General features: G+C 39.1%; 1 long non-coding RNA gene across 1 annotated transcript; it reads left to right on the top strand.

Moving 5' to 3' along the window:
- Nucleotides 1-10376: 10376 nt before the first annotated feature.
- LOC145423651 (uncharacterized) lies at nucleotides 10377-11484 on the top strand. The gene is made up of 3 exons (XR_013904710.1): nucleotides 10377-10512; nucleotides 10621-10767; nucleotides 11237-11484. It is a non-coding gene; the product is annotated as an uncharacterized LOC145423651 (long non-coding RNA).
- The last annotated feature ends 6899 nt before the right edge of the window (nucleotides 11485-18383 follow it).

Below are 18383 nucleotides of genomic sequence, written 5' to 3'. Positions count from 1 at the left end.
TAATCTGCCATTTTTTTTTTGGGGGGGGGGGGGGGGGGGGGGGGGGTTAGAGATCTGACCTAGATTATCATATTAAGATTTGGGACACATCGTCAATAATGGACCTTGGATTCATCGGGTATTTCAGCCATTATCACTAGACACCCTCATCCAAGGAGGCCGTGCCAGGGTTGACCAGGCCCTGGAGTGTGTCACTGGCCCAAAGGTTCTGTGTGGTTCCTATCCAATAGTGCGTTTTTAGTACAATTGAAATCCTCACCTAAAAACAAATACTCATCATCACTAGAATCCTGAACAGTATCAAAAAAAATTCTTAAGAGAACACAATTCCCACACCTCCACTACAGCTGGACTTCTGACTACACACAGCCCTTCCTCCAGTCACTCTCATTGTCAACAGTACTGTGTGTTTCTTGAACCAATATAATATCTAACTTTTTTAAATCCATAAGCTTGAAAAAAGCAGCTCTTTTTACCTCATCTCTAGCACCATTTAAATTTAATGTGCCTATTTTGAATTCGCACATAAAAAAGGAGAGACAGAGAAAAAAAAAGACAGGGACATATAAAGTATTTTCCTAAACACCATCATCGTCATCAGCAGTAAGTGCTTGAGCTCTTACTTCCAAAATCTGTTTCTTTAAACGATAAATCTCTTGGTCTGTCAAGAGATGTCAACACATCATCAACAAAATTTCCAGGTTTTTCTTTTTTGTCAAGACCCGAGACAATTCAAGAAAAAGCTTCAGGTCTGGAAAGTAGTCCTCCACCTTTACCATCCTGAGGCCTTTGGTTCTCTGTAAGAACCTCCTGATGTCAGCAGGAGAGTACAGATTGTGGCGTTCCTGGCTCAGGGACAAATCACTTTCAGACTCCATACTGCTCTCTCCTGTTCTGTTTCCACTCTTAGCTTTTAATGTTTTGGTACTGCAGTGGACAGGTTCAGAGCTCTTCCTCTTCTGAGACAATTTCAACAAATCCTCATCAACCATATTGTCATCCTCACAAAGATCCTCATATACAGACTCAAGAGTTGTTTAATCTTTCTGACTTATGTCAAAAGCACCTGCAGACAGTTCATTAGTCAGATCGGTTTATATTTATGCTATCCGCGCTCATCACAATGTCATTTTCCTTAGACCTATTACTGCACATAAAAAGCAGTTTCTCAGCCTCAGCGGGGCTGCCCGCGGCATCAGTGGCACCTGCTCTCCAACTGCATCAACCGCTGGCTGCGTGTTTCTTAGCCTTTCTGGACAGGATCGAATTAAATGCCCTTCTCCACCACAACCAAAACATTTCTTGCTCTCAGACAAAGCAAACACCATGTAATTGAAACGCTCTATTTTGAAATTGAAAGACAGGTTAAGCTCACTAGCAGTGTGTCTTTGAGGATCATAAAAACCTGCCTTCTGTGACACACAACATGGCGAAACTAGTTGGCCATACCGTGACAGCTCCTTGGCTAGAGTTTAATTTTTAATAAAAGGAAGTGCCCCCTTAAACAAACATCCTGCCCCCTTAAATCAAACTTTTAAAAGTAGAGAAAGGAAATAATACATTACCCACGAACTGAACACGGACAAGATTTACTACAGTAGCTGAAAAATCCACTCGAAAAGGCACAAACGTCACCACAGGTTTCACGTCTCGCTCTTTCCCTCCGTGCTCTGTTTGTGTGCAGGCTCAGAGCGCTAGACAGAGAACCCGGCCGCCTCCCCCACAAAAATCCAATCACTGTTAGTATGCAAATGAAACCCGGTATCAGGTTTCTCAGTAGCCAGGGCAGAGCAAAATGAAGCCACTAGTTCCTGTCGTCAAAAAAATCATAGCGACTTGTGAGATAAGTAAATATAGTTGTACTAAAAAATACAACAACACAGTGGAAAGAAACTATATCATTCGGATCGTCTACATTGGAAGGAACTACTTCCTCTTCCGCCTTTCATAGTAATGTGCGAAATACGGCTGTATAAATGACTGTGGAGTGCCAGGACTGCCATAATGAATTAATTAAATACACCATTAAATAATTAATTAAATGTGGCAATAATTAATAAAAATTGGAATTAATTAATTAAATAAATAGTTATGACACATGTAATTAATTAATTATTTGTGTATTTCACATTTTAATTAATTATCGACACATTTAATTAATTATTTATGTATTTCACATTTTAATTAATTATTGACACATTTAATTAATTATTTAATGATATATTTATTTATTTCATTTTGGCAGTCTGAGGACAACACTGGAGAGGAAACCGTGGGACAGTAGGCGGAAGCAAACACATGATTTTTGTGAAAAGGGGGAGGCAAAGGTTAGAATTAAAAATGGCTAATTTGTTTTTGATGTCTTTTGTTAAAATGAGTGGTTTTAATAATTTTCAGACACACCTTGCAAATGTGCTTATAATGAGTTGGCACTCGGTCTTTTGAAGGTCATAAGCTTCGTTCGGCGTGATGGTCCGGACTGATAAAGTGTAGGAAATGCCTTGAGTGCAGAGGGCTAAATGCATACACGCTTACACACACATAGGATATGATTAGAATAAGTCCCTGGGACATTCTGAATATTCTAAACCAATTCTGAATCGCCAGAAGATCAGTAGCTAACAACATTAGATTATTAGAGCTAGGCAGAGAGGTGTTTTGGTGTTCTGTCTCTTAAAGAGAAAGGAACAGACACCAGACGAGGTCACAGATATACGGGGATCCTTCGCAGCAGAGACAGACACAGTGACTGCCAAGACACCAACTGGGTTCAAGTGTCATGGCGTTTGGGCTCAGATTAGTCACCTCAAAGGATGGATCCCATAAACACAGCAATAACCATGAAGGGGTTGGCGGAAATCCAGGAACACCAGACCAGCGAGGTTCAAGAGGCTCTTGGGCAAAAGGGGGACACGTTCCTGTTCCTTTTTCTGGGGGATACACAGGACACACAGGACCCGAGGATACACAGATCGTTGTTTGAAATCGGGGCAGAATAATCCCCTGATCTGTGCAACGACTGAAGGGTTGTCTAACCCCTGAGGTCGAAGAAAGAAGAGCAGAGGATCACCCAACTGGAAGACACTGGTAGCTGCAGCAATAAAATAAAGGCTAAAAGCTCCTCGGACAGAGGTTCTAGTCTGAGTACGTCTGAAGGGTATAAGGTAGCACCAAAATAAAGCTGTGGAAGAACTGGGGAGTGATGGAGGTGTCATCTGTACCGGCTATTGTTGTAATAATAGTTTTTCTTGCATCTGAACTGCGCAAACACAGAGGTCATCTCACATATGGTTCGCCCAACAGGGGGACAAAGGACCTCAGGAGTGAGAAGAAATGAACCCGGCCACACTGGATTACAGGGTGTAGGTGAGCTCTTTATTCTAAAGAGCTCATCAGGCTCAGCTTCTCGTGAACACAGGCATTTTATCTTCTAACCACTATTCAGTTCATTTCAATAATTAATGCTTAAACATGGAAATAATGATTTATGCTTCTCACTGATTCTCTAAAAAAGTCCGGAAACCTCTTGGGTCACACTATTAGCTTAAGCTTTACCATACCTAAGTTATTAAAACACAAATGAAGTCATAAAAATGTTCATTTAACCCTTGTTTGATGTTAAAACTCAACTTCCCCCGTTTTTTTGACACATTCCCATGTGTCAAATCAACGGAGCTAGAAAATTAAAAGAAAAGGTTAGTGACCTCATATCTTAGAAAGTATGAGACCTTCTCCCATCCAGTGTCGTTGCTCCAGTCCTGTCATCTGGTGCCAGGGAATGAAGTCAATTTAAATGTCATGTTAGATCTGTTCAACTCCTGGCTCCGCCCAGAGCCTGCGTCCGCAGAATTGCCAAGAAACAAAACCTGTAATAATACGAACTTCACTTCAATATGGACCTGTTGACTACTTTAGACACAGCAAAGGAACATGCTCTCCTTCTCGAGGACAGGCACTGACTCCCACTTATCTCCTGGAGCCAACTGTCCCTTATGTAGACACAACATTGCAGCTACAAGGTTTTGCAGATTGTTAAGTTTATCTGTGTAATGCTCTGAATCAGGTATGTAATATTAAATGAATGTTGTTTAATCAGCTGCCACTACTTAAAACTTGGCAAAAGATATAACTGAATAAAAGATCACAAAGAAAAACATGATATTAATGTTATGTAAGCGCGTGCGGCCTTCCATGCCCAAAGTCACTCCAGTCCATAGATCAGCCAAACATCGCGTTGACTGTAGCTTTTAACCCCTATTAACTTGAGCACAACTCTATAATGAGGAACAAACTGCAATATGTATAAAAATGATCATGGTTACACCTGCAATGAAAGATCATATGACCATTCTGACACCTGTAAATAGAAGATTAACCTGAGGTTATAACAATCACCGTAATACAAATGTTAATGTAATGTCAAAAGCTTCAATAAATGATCAATGCAATGCTTGTTATATGATTCTGATGTAACAATAATGCTGATGCTAAAATAACAGTAAAACACCCCCTTTTTATCCCGTTTATAAACTTGACACATAAATGTTTAATGCCTCTTTTACTTTTATTTCCCCCTGTTTTCCCCTCACTGACCACAGCAGGGGAATCTATGTTTTGATTCAGCCATGAATGCAGCTCACCTGATTCATCACTGAGCCCCACCGTCACTGGCGTCTGACAGGGTGGCGCTGCATATTCTTCCTTTAATGTCTCTATTTTCAATCTGTTAATTAGAGTGCTTAAACATGAAGTAGACTACGTCCACAACAAGTCAATACAGCTGTAAATGTGGCCAATTATCAATCTATTACCAATCAATAACAAAAAATAGCTTTTATTTTATGCATGCTTTTAGTCAACCACTCACCCAGAGGATCTCCAATCCCAGAAAATTCCTTCTCCTCATTTAATGAGTCTGTCCTCCTTCCATGCCCTTGTAACTGGTCCATCCAGAGCCAGATCATCTCGAAATATACATACAACAAGCCAAACCACACCTTGGTCACACCAACCCTTTTCCGCCCTGAAGATGTCCAACGCCATCTTAGTCTGGACCAGGGTTTTAACAGTTTTGCAATTTTCATTAGTTTTTTTATTTTTATTTAGTTTCGACTTCAGATTTTCAATTTTATGTCAGTTGTAATTAGTTTTTACCAATTGTTTGCTTGTTTAGTTTTTATTTTTTTTTGAAAATCCTTAGTTTCAGTTTAGTTTTGATTAGTTTCAGTTATAGGTTTAGTTGTGTTTGCAAAAATTAAGTGTAACAAAGTCCCAGTTTCATCATATCAGTCATGCTCTTCTGCTCATCCTTGGGTGTTGAGACTATTAACTATTAACTCTTGCAGCACCGGGTGTTCGTAATTTTGGTTCAAGTGAATTGATAAACTTTTTGAAGGCAACTGACTCACACAGTTATGTAGATGTCCCCGTCCTGTTGGCTCCGGATGCATCACGCTGCCTTGTCTGGGGTTAGCTTCTGTTTTCTGGGGGTGAGGGTTGAGTGTGCTCCCGTACCTTCTCAAGGTAAGCTAGGTTAGCCTTCTGGTGTGAACTTTTCAAGTGCACTTTTGTGGGATTTTTTCCCTTTAGAAATGTCCCTCATTTGCCCCTCAATTTGTCTCTTTCCACTACAAGACACTTGCTTTAAGCAAAGCACAGTCATATTCAAAGTAATCCCAAATTGGACTCTGGCGCTTTCTCCCGACTTTTCCTTACATGATTCTGCGCGTGGACGGAGCAGCAACACAGACGACTCGACTAACGTACTGGCCACCTGCTGACATAATGACAGCAAGCAAAAATCTGGAAACTAAACTTCATTTTCACCCTTGACTATCCGGTTGTTCAGTGATGATGCGACGAATCCTACTTCCGGGTCTAAAGTAGTCTGCGTTTAATATGGCTTTTGTGTTGTTAACATGTTTAATGTATGTGTTTTCTTCTATTTGATCTCAAGAAGCTCCTAAAAACAGTCAGTGATCCCTGTTTACCTCCTTCGGCTTTTATTACCACTAATCATTTATTTAAGCTCAGTTTTTAAAACCTTAGGATGTAACTACAGCCCAGCCCATGCAGCAGTATATGAATGACTAACCTCGTATTGTAGATGGATTATCTCAGTTGTTCTCCTGGCTGAAGTTTGGTCCTTTTACAGCATCCTGCCATGTGATTACATTTGTTTCTGACCACCGAGAACACTCACGTTAACTTATATCGAGTGGAAAAAAAAGTTAGCTTGTTTATATTATGCTAACATGCTGTGTCGCTAGCGGTCACGTAGCACATCATTATATACCAGCTAGCCCAACTTCAGTAACCCTACAAACGTCACTGCTGTTTAGTTTTCTGTCTTCATTTATGTTGGAAGTGATAACAGAGCTGTACGTTTTAATTTGTTTCCAAAACCCCGCAGTCAGGACATGCTATATTGTATTTAGATAGAAGCTAGCGAGCTAACTCCCTGCTAACTTCTAACTCCGTTAAATGTCATAAATTCCGTTTTCATGGATGCCTGGATGTTAAACTCAATTGTTACACCTGGTAGAGCAGAACGCTGATCATTTTATTAAAGACGAAAGACTTTAGACAGTTTTTCAACTCTCAGTAATGCCATAGTGATAGTTGGTGTTTGTGAAGGTTCTCAGTCATCCAGGTCATCGTAGTCAAAGGAGCTTGGAAAGAAAAGCTTCTGGACTTCTTTAAGTTGCTTGAAGACGTTTCACCTCTCATCTGAGAAGCGAGGGAGGATAAGAAGGACAGACGCAACAACATTGTCATCCCCTATGTAGCCGGTGTATCAGAGAAACTCAGGAGAGTTTTCTCCAAGCATGACATCCCAGTGTATTTCAGACCCAGCAACACGCTCAGACAGAAACTGGTTCACCCGAAAGACAAAACGCCAAAACACAAACTTAACAATGTGGTGTATGCTGTACAGTGCAGCGAGGAATGCTCAGACCTCTACATTGGAGAGACCAAACAGCCACTTCACAAGCGCATGGCACAACACAGAAGAGCCACCTCCACAGGACAAGACTCAGCAGTCCATCTGCATCTTAAGGATAAAGGACACTCTTTCGAGGATGCCAATGTTCACATTTTGGACAGAGAGGACAGATGGTTCGAAAGAGGAGTGAAAGAAGCCATCTATGTCCACTGTGAGCGACCATCTTTGAACAGAGGCGGGGGTTTACGACACCAACTCTCTGCCATCTATAATCCAGTTTTGAGATCCCTTCCCAGACGCCTTAATGCCCACTCACATCCTGGGCCATCTGACCTCAGGAATTCACATGATAAGGTGGGGCCAGGTTTCACAATGAACACACCCGAAACTCTGGCTGATTGGGACCCACGCCCAGTTTCACACCTTGGCTCAGGCGATTAGAGGATCATCAGGGGGTCCTTTTGTCCCTCTGTGGGGGGTTACTCCCACTAGGTTTATATCTGGGACTCTCCACCATTTGACCTTAGAACTGAAGAAGCTTCTCGGATGAGAGGTGAAACGTCTTCAAGCAACTTAAAGAAGTCCAGACGCTTTTCTTTCCAAGCTCCTTTGACCATAGTGATAGTTTGACATATGGACCTGCAGCGGAGTTTAGACCCAGACACGGCTAGTGACATCAGACTGAACAACCGGATTGCACTTTTGTTCCGCTTCACTCAGCATGCGAGCCTTGTGCTTTACGCTGGGCAGAGGGGGGAGGGGCGGTAGCAGTAGCACAGGAACAGAGCGGGAAGAAGAGAGAGAGAGAGAAAGAGAGCCAGGGACAACAACCTTACATTAGAAAGGTATAGTAATCATCCACAACTATTTTCAGTTGCAGATGATAAAGGATTCAGAAAGTTTATTCATGCAGGTCCATATGACAGAGAATATGCATCTTCTTTTTGTTTTCATATTTTAATTTATATTTAATTGTGTTGTGGTTTGCCGTGTTTTGTGTTGTTTCACTTTAAATTTGTAAAAGGAAAAAGCTGAAAATTTAAATAGTTAAAAGTTGAAATGTGAATAGTTGATTTTTGTATTATATGATTTATTTATTACATTTTATGTGGAGTGAATAAATAAAAGTATATTTACGGTGGCCCCTACAGACACATACAAACTTGAAATCACGTACGAACCCTGAAGCACGTACAAACTCCAAAACACGTAAAAACTCCAAAACACGTAAAAACACGTACAAACTCAAAAGCATGTAAAAACTCAAAACACGTACAAAAGACAACAGAAGTGCTCCAGGATGCTAGGGGCAGTGTTGAACTTTTGTTACCTAGTGGCTACACAAGCCTGCAAGCACCGGATTTGGTGTGTGGTAATAACAGGTAAATGAACATTTTTTTTAAATTATTTGACTATATATGAATGCTTGTGTATAAATACACAAACAATACACATATGCGTTCATGCTTTCAATTGTGTAATTTAAGTGATCTAGGTAGCTCTGTTTTGGAAGTTCAGTTCATGCTAGAAATGTGTTTTGGAGTTTGTATGTGCTTTTTGGAGTTTGTACGTATTTTGTCTCTAGGGGCCACCGCATATATTTATATATAAACATATATAAATAAAGCCACTTTTTTTTTAAAATTAGTAATTCCTTTTGTGCATAATTTTATATTATTGTTAATAATAAATTAATTAAAGCAACAAAACAACCTGAAGAGCCGGTTCGGAGCTGAAAGAGCCGGCTCTTTTTAGTGAGCCGAACCAAAAGAGCCGGAAATCCCATCACTATGGGATATCCAAGATGGAGTGGTCAAACCACTGTTAACCAAAAAAAATACGGTGGCAGCAATCACTGACGGAGAGACAGTGGCAAAAATTACTTTGTTTGAGGAATTCTCATCCAAAGTCAAAGAGGGCATATGCCGTCTTATATGATGAGGGGACATGAGCTGAGGGGCCAAGCTCCTACTTATCTAATCAACATTCCGGCGAGGACACAGCTTTTTAAAGCTCCTGCCCTTGCAGTCACAGAGGCCCTCATCACAAAGGCGGAGGAGCTTCTTGATCCACCTTCCCCAGCAACACCACTGAAGATGAGCCCAATGTTTGGAGGGCTTACAGTGGAAGGGTAGGTTGTGGAGGTAAATATTTGTTGTTCCATCAGAATTGATATTGCTTTAGGTTTTCAAAGAAACCATTACTTTTTTGTCTTTAAAAGTAAAAATAATTTTATTGTTCTTGTCAAACAAACACAAAATTGTGAGAACAAGATCAACTGCTATTATTTTGTAAATGGTTGTAGATTTATCATTAACAGCAATAATAAAATAATAGATGTAGTAAGTCAAGAAAGAAGCACATAGGGGTCATTCTTACTATTCGGTGCCATTTGAGTCCTAATGACATAATATGTTATATTTAGTGTAAAACTTGTCTAATGCTTATTTCTAAACCATTTTCTTGTATGTTTAACCCCCCTCTACCATAGAACACATTGATATATACACAGGATAAATACATTAAAAGTAAATTACTTTTATTTTAGCACAAGTCACTAAAGTACTATGTCCCCAGTCATGCTTGCTCGACTTCAGTTACAAATATAACTTAAAAAAAAAAATCTAGATTTTTCATCATTTCTGGATTGGCTTATTTCTAATGTTCCTCATCAAATGTTCTTTTTTATTATTAATGCATGTTTAATACTTAAAATCTTTAAAAAATGTTGTGTCCCTGAATCAACTGTCACCCCTGTTACTCTGATAAGAATTCCATAGAACACATCACCTGATTATTCTTTTAGTCACATGACACTCCCGGATGTAACATATTTTGGAGGGAAAACTTTCAAGAAGAAGACGAGTAAGTACCACTCTTTAATCAACCCTTTTTTCAATGTTTTAGCAAGATTTTGTAATGTGGCAAAGCATAACACGTCCAACCTGTTACGCTTATTAATAGTGGAAACAATTTTTTTTTTGAAATTTTTATAATATGGCTAATAAACATGTTAAAAATGGTTCTTAGTGGTCACCATGTACTAGCTTGTTGTTCATCATACTAGTAGTAATGGCTAAGTTTACCGTCACCCCTGTTATTGCTATGCACTGTAACATGAAATTTCCTTGCAGATTTTAAAAAGGGACATTGTAGCTTTTAGAAAATGTAAATATTACTATAACTGTGTATTCAAAACAGTTATTAATAGAAAATTGAATGTCCTGTAACAGGGTGGACATTTGGCACGTCATGGGTAAAGACTTTGATTTTAAAAAATATTACAATATAATATCCTTAGCTGGACCAATACATTTTTCTTATAGGTTGAAAATCCCTCTTTTAGATGAAATGTTAAAATAATTCAAAATTTTGTATTTTTTGATGAAGAGTGATCACACTGAAATGGCACCGAATAGTAGGAATGACCCATAGATGTACACACACAGATTTATGCAATCACTATAACTGACATTATATTTTAATTGAATTTTTAGTGTTCGGCAGTGAGGAAAGTTGTCGTAGGCAAACAACAGGTGCCTATACAAATGCTCCAGCTAAAGCAGGTAATGGTGCAACTAAAGTGTAATATTGAAAATGGTGAAAATAGGCATATTTGAGATTTGTACTAGTTAATAAATAAATCTTTCATTCTGTCATTTTTGTGATTTCAGGATGGGCATACCATGACTGTCTCCTTGTGGAGGGAGGCATCAAATCTCGATGTTCATGTGGGAGATCAGATAAAGGTCTCCCACGTCAAAGTGCACCACTCTGCCTATGGTGTACAGCTCCAGACGACCTCCTATATAAAGACTGAGGTATGAAGAAGCCATATGTTTGTACCAACATGTAATAGCAATGTCATTTACCAAAATGTTTAGAATTATAGGTGGTCCAAAAGATTGTTCATCTGGACGTAGCATTTTCAAGTGGGAGAAACGTTTCGTCACTCATCCAAGTGACTTCTTCAGTCTCAGCGGACTGCAGGTTTCTGTGGTCTTTGATCAGTGCCCACGACAATTTGTATATTATTGATCAATGAACTGACCTCCCAGCCTATTGTTCCTTCAGTGGGCTAGTTTCAGTCATTTTGCAATGTACTGTTTAAAAGATTGGTTAAATGAGACTGAAGAAGTCACCTGGATGAGTGACGAAACATTTCTCCCACTTGAAAATGCTACGTCCAGATGAACAGAATCAACCTTTTGGGATTTATTTACATGGATCATTGAGCATGCATCAAGACGTGATTACCATAATAAATATATGCTTTTTGTGTATCGACAGACAAAGGAAGATGAAAGGACAGAAGTAACTATAGTTGTTGGTGTGGCCACTGCGGAGCAGTGCAGTGCACTGCAGTCCACCCAACTACAAGTTCTCCTTCAAACTGGAGAAACCCTCTTCATTGAAGGGGAAATGTGTAAGCCCTACGAGGAGGAGTTTGAGAAGGCCACGATCACCGTTACTGTAAAAAACAAAGGAAAACAAATAGTAGACATAAAAAAAACTGAATAAATATATAGTTCATTTGTTTTGTTTGTATTTTTTAAAATGTTCAAGTTTGAAAAATTATATATTATAAAGAATGAATTAAATTGTTTTTATTTATATTTTATTTATATATGTTTATAAATTTTTATTACATGTTGCTATGTTCATTCATTTAAACAATATTTAAAAGTTATAGTTTCAATTGCAGTCTTGTGCTAAGTGTTTTGTAATCTGATCAAATCTAGTAAATAGCTGAAAATGCATAAAGCAGTCTCATGTTTATTAAATGAAACAGAAGACATGGTTTATAAAAGACTCTCTAATGTACAGTTACATTGCATGCTCTGTACAGAGCTTAACAGACTTTTTAAGCACTTAAAACCTTCGATAAAGAACACTGCTCCTGTAGGCCAACAACTGCCTATCTGTATGTTCAACATCAAATAATAATGTTTTTATGTGTGTGTTATTTAGAAGGCTGAAATATTATATATGTTTTTCTTTTGTTTGAAAACATTAACAACACACCTAGAAACAAAGATCAAAGCTCAATATTGTATTTTCTGTGTGTATTAAAGGGGGCAAGTCCATAAACAATATTTCATTTGGTAGCTTTGCAGAAGCCAACAAATTAAATTCATTATTTATTTTAACATTCCTGCTGTTTTCATGCTTGAATTGCTGTTTTATTCAAATAATTATGGAAGGACAAATGATCAAGTCAAGACTTCTGGGTGGTTATGATATCAATTAAACAAGGTATTCACATTTTATTAATAAGGCCAGGAGTTTATCTAACAATACTCAATGTATTAAAGCAGGGGTGGGGAACTCCAAGCTTCAAGGGCCAGCATCCTGCATGTTTGTGATGTATCCTTGATCCAACACAGCTGATCCTCACCTGCTAAATCATACTATTTCTGCTAAATCATAATATTTCTACTAAATCATAACATTTTCACTAAATATAGTATTGCTAAATCGAAGTGTTTCGGGTGTGCAAATTCATATGCTGCATCCTCCTGAGGACCCGGCCTTTACTTGGGATTGGTCTTCCGAAGGGTGGGTAGGCCGGAAGTGAGCGGCTGTGAAATTGGACAGTCTAGCCTTCAGATTTGTGTCACCAGCTGTCTTGGCGGGGTTTAATAAACTCAGCCATCTCCTCCTTGCTATTTAAAATATAACAGGTCACTGATGTAAATTCTCAATCATGTCACACTTCTGTTTAATCAGCTTTCTGTTTGACGTTTATTCAGTTGTAATCTCAGCCAAACCAATTTACTCACGAACAAATAAAACACTGAAAAAAGCCAAATAATAAAATGTTATTGATCTAAATAATATATATACATTTCAACCACTATATTTTAACTAAATATAGTTGAAATATAGTGGCATTTCTTTGCGGGGCCACACCACACCCCTCCATGTGCTTGTCAGAGGTAGCCTGACTCCCATTTGTGGCTGGAGTGAGTCAGCAGTTCCTGCCATACAATGGCATTGATGCTATGGACTCATCCCCCCATTCCCCAGACCTGAATCCAATTGATCACATCTGGCACATCATGTCTTGTTCCATCCACCAACGCCATGTTGCACCACAGATTGTCCAGGAGTTGGTGGATGCTTTAGTACAGGTCTGTGAGGAGTAGTGATGGGATTTCCGGCTGTTTTTAGAGATCTGGCTCTTTCGGTTCGGCTCACTAAAAAGAGCCGGCTCTTTCGGCTCCGAACCGGCTCTTCAGGTTGTTTTGTTGCTTTAATTAATTTATTATTAACAATAATATAAAATTATGCACAAAAGGAATTACTAACGTTAAAAAAAGTGGTTCTATTTATATATGTTTATATATAAATATATGCGGTGGCCCCTAGAGACAAAATACGTACAAACTCCAAAACACATTTCTAGCATGAACTGAACTTCCAAAGCAGAGCTACTAGATCACTTAAATTACACAATTGAAAGCATGTGTGTATTGTTTGTGTATTTATACACAGGCAATTTTAAAAAATTTCAAATAATTTAAAAAAAAGTTCATTTACCTGTTACTACCACACACCAAATCCGGTCGTTGGTACTTGCTGGCTTGTGTAGCCATAAGATAAAAAAGGCTCAACACTGCGCCCAGCATCCTGGAGCACTTATGTTGTCTTTTGTACGTGTTTTGAGTTTTTATATGCTTCTGAGTTTTTACATGCTTCGGAGTTTGTACGTGTTTTGGCGTTTTTACGTGTTTTCGCGTTTTTACGTGTTTTTGAGTTTGTACATGCTTCAGAGTTCATACGTGATTTGAAGTTTGTATGTACTTTGTCTTTAGGGGCCACCGTAAAAATATACTTTTATTTATTCACTCCACATAAAATGTAATAAATAAATCATATAATACAAAAATCAACTATTCACATTTCAACTTTTAACTATTTAAATTTTCAGCTTTTTCCTTTTACAAATTTAAAGTGAAAAGAACACAAAACACTGCAAACCACAACACAATTAAATATCCATCCATCCATCCATTCGCTTCCGCTTATCCTTTTCAGGGGCGCTGGAGCCTATCCCAGCTGTTATAGGGCGAAAGGCGGGGTACACCCTGGACAGGTCGCCAGTCTGTCGCAGGTCCAAAATTAAATATAAATTATAATATGAAAACAAACAGAAGATGCATATTCTCTGTCATATGGACCTGCATGAATAAACTTTCTGAATCCTTTATCATCTGCAACCGAAAATAGTTGTGGATGATTACTATACCTTTCTAATGTTGTTGTCCCTGCCTCTCTTTCTCTCTCTCTGGCTCTGTTCCTGTGCTACTGAGTGTAATTACCGCCCCTCCCCTCTCTGCCCAGCGTAAAGCACAAGGCTCGCGTGCTGAGTGAAGCGGAAAAAAAGTGGGAGAGAGAGGCTGAGAGAAAGAAAAAAAAAAACCCCACGTGACGGCTCGCGATAAGGAGCCGGCTCGCGTCGTTCACGTCAAAGAGCCGGCTCTAAGAGCCATTTCGTTCGCAAACGACCCATCACTAGTGAGGAGATCCCTCAGGATCCCCCAGGTATTGTAGGGAGGTCATAAAGGCACCTGGAGACCCCACACACTACTGAGTCTCATTTTGATGTGTTTTAAGGACATGACATCCAAGTTGGATCAGCCTGTAGTGTTTTTTGTGACACCAAATCCAGACCTACATGGGTTGCTAAATTTGATTTCCATTGATAATTTGTGTGATTTTGCTGTCAGCACATTCAACTATGAAAAGAATAAAGTGTTTAATAAGAATAGTTCATTCATTCAGATCTGGCATGTCTTATTTTTGTTCTTTTTACTTTTTTGAGCAGTGTATATCACATAGGGCTGCATGGTTAATCGTTAGAAAATCGCGATCTTGATTCATACTTATGTGCGATCTCATTTCCAAATGACAACGATTTAAAAAAGAAAAAAGAAAAAAAGATGACGACATTGTACCGCATTTTGATCCGGGACGTAATCTGCATGAAAACAAGCGCTCACTCTTCCTGCTCAACAAATGACAAGGGCGGAGCCTTATACCACGTGATACAGAAGCTGTACCGTGTGATGCTAAAATTAGCAGGGAAAAAACAACGGAGAGCACGTCACGAGAAAGGATGACGAGAAAGTGACAGGAGAAAATCCGTCCCGGTCAACCACCCAAACATCAATAACGGGAACCTTATACAGTGCTTCCCTATACCCGTCGAACTCCCGCAGGCACAAAGAAATTACGGAGGCTATCACTTATCACCTGACCAAAGATATGGTTCCCATCAGCACTGTGCAAAACGAGGGATTTAGGAAAATGGTTAACACCCTAGACAAACGCTACACAGTGTCGTCCCGCAACTATTTTTCTATTGTTACACTACCTGCTCTATACACGCAGTGTCGAGCAACGGTGGAGACGGAATTTCAAGCAGTACAACATTTTGCGGCAACAACAAAACGTGAGACATTTGTTGTTTTTATGTTTATTTATTGTTTTTATGTTCAGTCTCAACTGTTACGAAGTTGATGTGCAGTTAATAAATGCAATAAATATATATACTGGAAATATTTATACTGGAATTTATACTGTATACTGGAATTATTATACTGGAATTTATACTGTATACAATAAATATTTATACTGGAAAAGAAAATCGTGAGAGAATCGCGATCTCAATTCTAAGCCAAAAAATCGTGATTCTCATTTTATGCAAAATCGTGCAGCCCTAATATCACATAACTTCCTCCTAATGTGCTCTGTGCAGTGTATGTACTCTCCATCTATGCAGTTGTTATGTGTTTTAGGTCTGGTGAACTCGATCATCAGCTCACTGTGTTCAGGTGGAGACACTTCCAATTACTCCAGTCATTTTCAACTTTCCTAAGTGTTGTGCTGTAAAGTCCATTTAGCTCAGAATTCATATGATTACTACCAATGTTTATTAGAATAAAAGAAATAAATGTGAGACGAACATGTGAGTAGTTGTTTTTAAAAAGCCTCATGGCAATGGGGATAAAGACCCTCCTGAACCTCTGAGTCCTGCAGTGCAGTGAGATGATTGTTCTCCATTTTAGATTACAACTTCTTCCTCATCTGCTCTGCACAATGTCTGACTGACTCGACATCTTTGCAGACTGTCCTGCATTGTTTTGTTTTGTTTTTTTTAGGCCTGGTGAACTCTTTACCACCTACTTGGTGTTGGTGTTCAGGAGATGACTGTTGTAATTGCTTCAGTCAGTTAAACAAATCTATATTAATACATCACATTTTAACACAATGACCTTATATTGATTTATGACTTTTAATCATTAATTCAAATTTAAATAATCATGTTTTAAATATTTATTCAACTTTAAAAATTAAATTTCTGCTAGTTTTTTTCTGTGGCAAAAAATACTGTAAAATTATTATTAAATTGACATTTTTTACATTCTCAAGGTCCATTTTGTGTAATTTCCCACTACCAGTGAACGCCTCTTTTTTCTTACGTTTCTGGCTCACTTCTGAACTTCCGCCCACTTTCCCCTTGGATCGCTGCGGTAAGCTGCTTCTCTTCTCTGAAATGTCTATCATCTGTTTGAGTGATTCACCGAGTTGTTGTTAGTGACTTTTCGAGAAGCTAGCCCTGACAACCCAATACTAACGCCTAGCGCTTTTATAGACCCAGTTTGAAATGACAATGGGTCATTTGACTGTATGATACACTTTATTGTGGTGTTTCATTAGCTTCATTCGGCGTGTTAGTATTTCTGAGTCTGTTACGGAAGGTGCAGTTAGTTCTCACAAATCAGTCGGTTAAAACAGCCTCATTATTTAGGCTGTAAGGGTATGTAATGTGCCGCCATCTTAGAACCATTGCGGTACATTACCTAATTGAAGCGGCAGGTTCTGCAACTTTAAAGGAGCCATTTTACCGCCTCTGACCCAACAGCGGGAGAAAAATCCAAATTCATGGGCTGCATCCTCCTGAGGACCCGGCCTTCGCGGTCTACGTGGGCCGGGTCCTCAGAAGGTTGGGTAGGCCGGAAGTAAACGGCTGGGGAAATTGGACGGTCTAGCCTTCTGATTAGCGTCACCGCTGTCTCGGTGGAGTTTAATAAACTCGGCCGTCTGCTCCTTGCTATCTAGGCGTAAATTCTCGACCATCTCATACTTCTTTTTAATCAGTTTTCTGTTTGACGTTTAGTCAGCTGTGTGAAAACCAAGGAGGAACCCACCTGGGGGATTAATAAAGTTTTATTTTATCTAATCTAATGTAATAAATTTAATCTCAGCCAAACCGATTTACTCACAAACAAATAAAGCACTGAAAAAAGCCAAACAATAACATTTTTAGGATGTCTAAGTGACTTATATATTACGTTTAACCCAGGTAGCGAAAGTCTGCGGTGATCTGAAAATGATGTGCCCGGAGTTGTGCCATTCTCGGCGGCTTCAGTGACCCTCAAGCTCCCGGCTAGCTATCGAACTGGTGGGTAACAGACGTCTCCGGAAATGTCGAAGCACGTTTGCAAATATGCAATATCTTGATAAACCAAGCAGATATTTGATGTTTACACAGCTACTTTCTCACCTGAAAATATGTTAAAAGTTTATTTTGTGACTCAGAAAGATTAGAAAGAGTAATTTTAAAACTTAGTAGCGGCCGCCATTGTTGGAAACTGGAGTTTGGCTGGGCCGCGCTATTAATTCTGGGATATGGTGGGCCACGAAGGACACACCCGACCCATCCTTCAAATTCGGGGAAAAGGAGGACGCATTTGTCGGCTGCATTCGTATAATGTGATGTCAGTTAAGAAAGAGATGCTTGAGAGACTTGACCACCAAAATGTGATAGATAGATTCACCAACCTCAAGGTGAGGCGACATAGGCTAAAAGAAAAGAAAAAATCTGCAGAGCCATAGTAGTATCTGCAGTAAAGATCTTTTCATACATTGTATACATTATACCATAGGCCAAGGTGTCTCAATTTTTCAAATTTTTTAATACGGTAATATTTTGTCAGTTCTAAATAGGCTGTAGGTGTGAATGTGATTGTTTCTCTGTGATGGACCTAAACGATATTGCGAAAAGTGTTCCCGTTGTGCTTTCACACTCATATGAACTTAAGTGAAGTGATATCCAATTCTTAATTCTCAGGCTCTCAGGTAAGATCCAAACCTCACCCCAAGTTTGCTTCACTTTAGTTTACTTTGCAGCCACTACTTTATATATATTGTACTCATTGCCCAAGATATTGTTTCATTATTAGATTAGTTTATTTTTTCCATCACACAATGTTTGCACACATATCAACACTGCAAGGTCAAAATTCAGATTTATGTTGTATTAATAAACTTTTCTTGAACTGATGGTTTGGCTTCTCCTTCCTGGTTGGTAACAGGTGTGGCTCAGGGCTGAGAGACCTGAAGTACTGCTGACGACCTCATTGGATTG

This window comes from Astatotilapia calliptera, chromosome 22, assembly GCF_964374335.1.
Source record: "Astatotilapia calliptera chromosome 22, fAstCal68.1, whole genome shotgun sequence".
In the NCBI taxonomy this organism is placed as follows: Eukaryota; Metazoa; Chordata; class Actinopteri; order Cichliformes; family Cichlidae; genus Astatotilapia; species Astatotilapia calliptera.
This window is presented reverse-complemented; position numbering and strand designations above follow the sequence as displayed.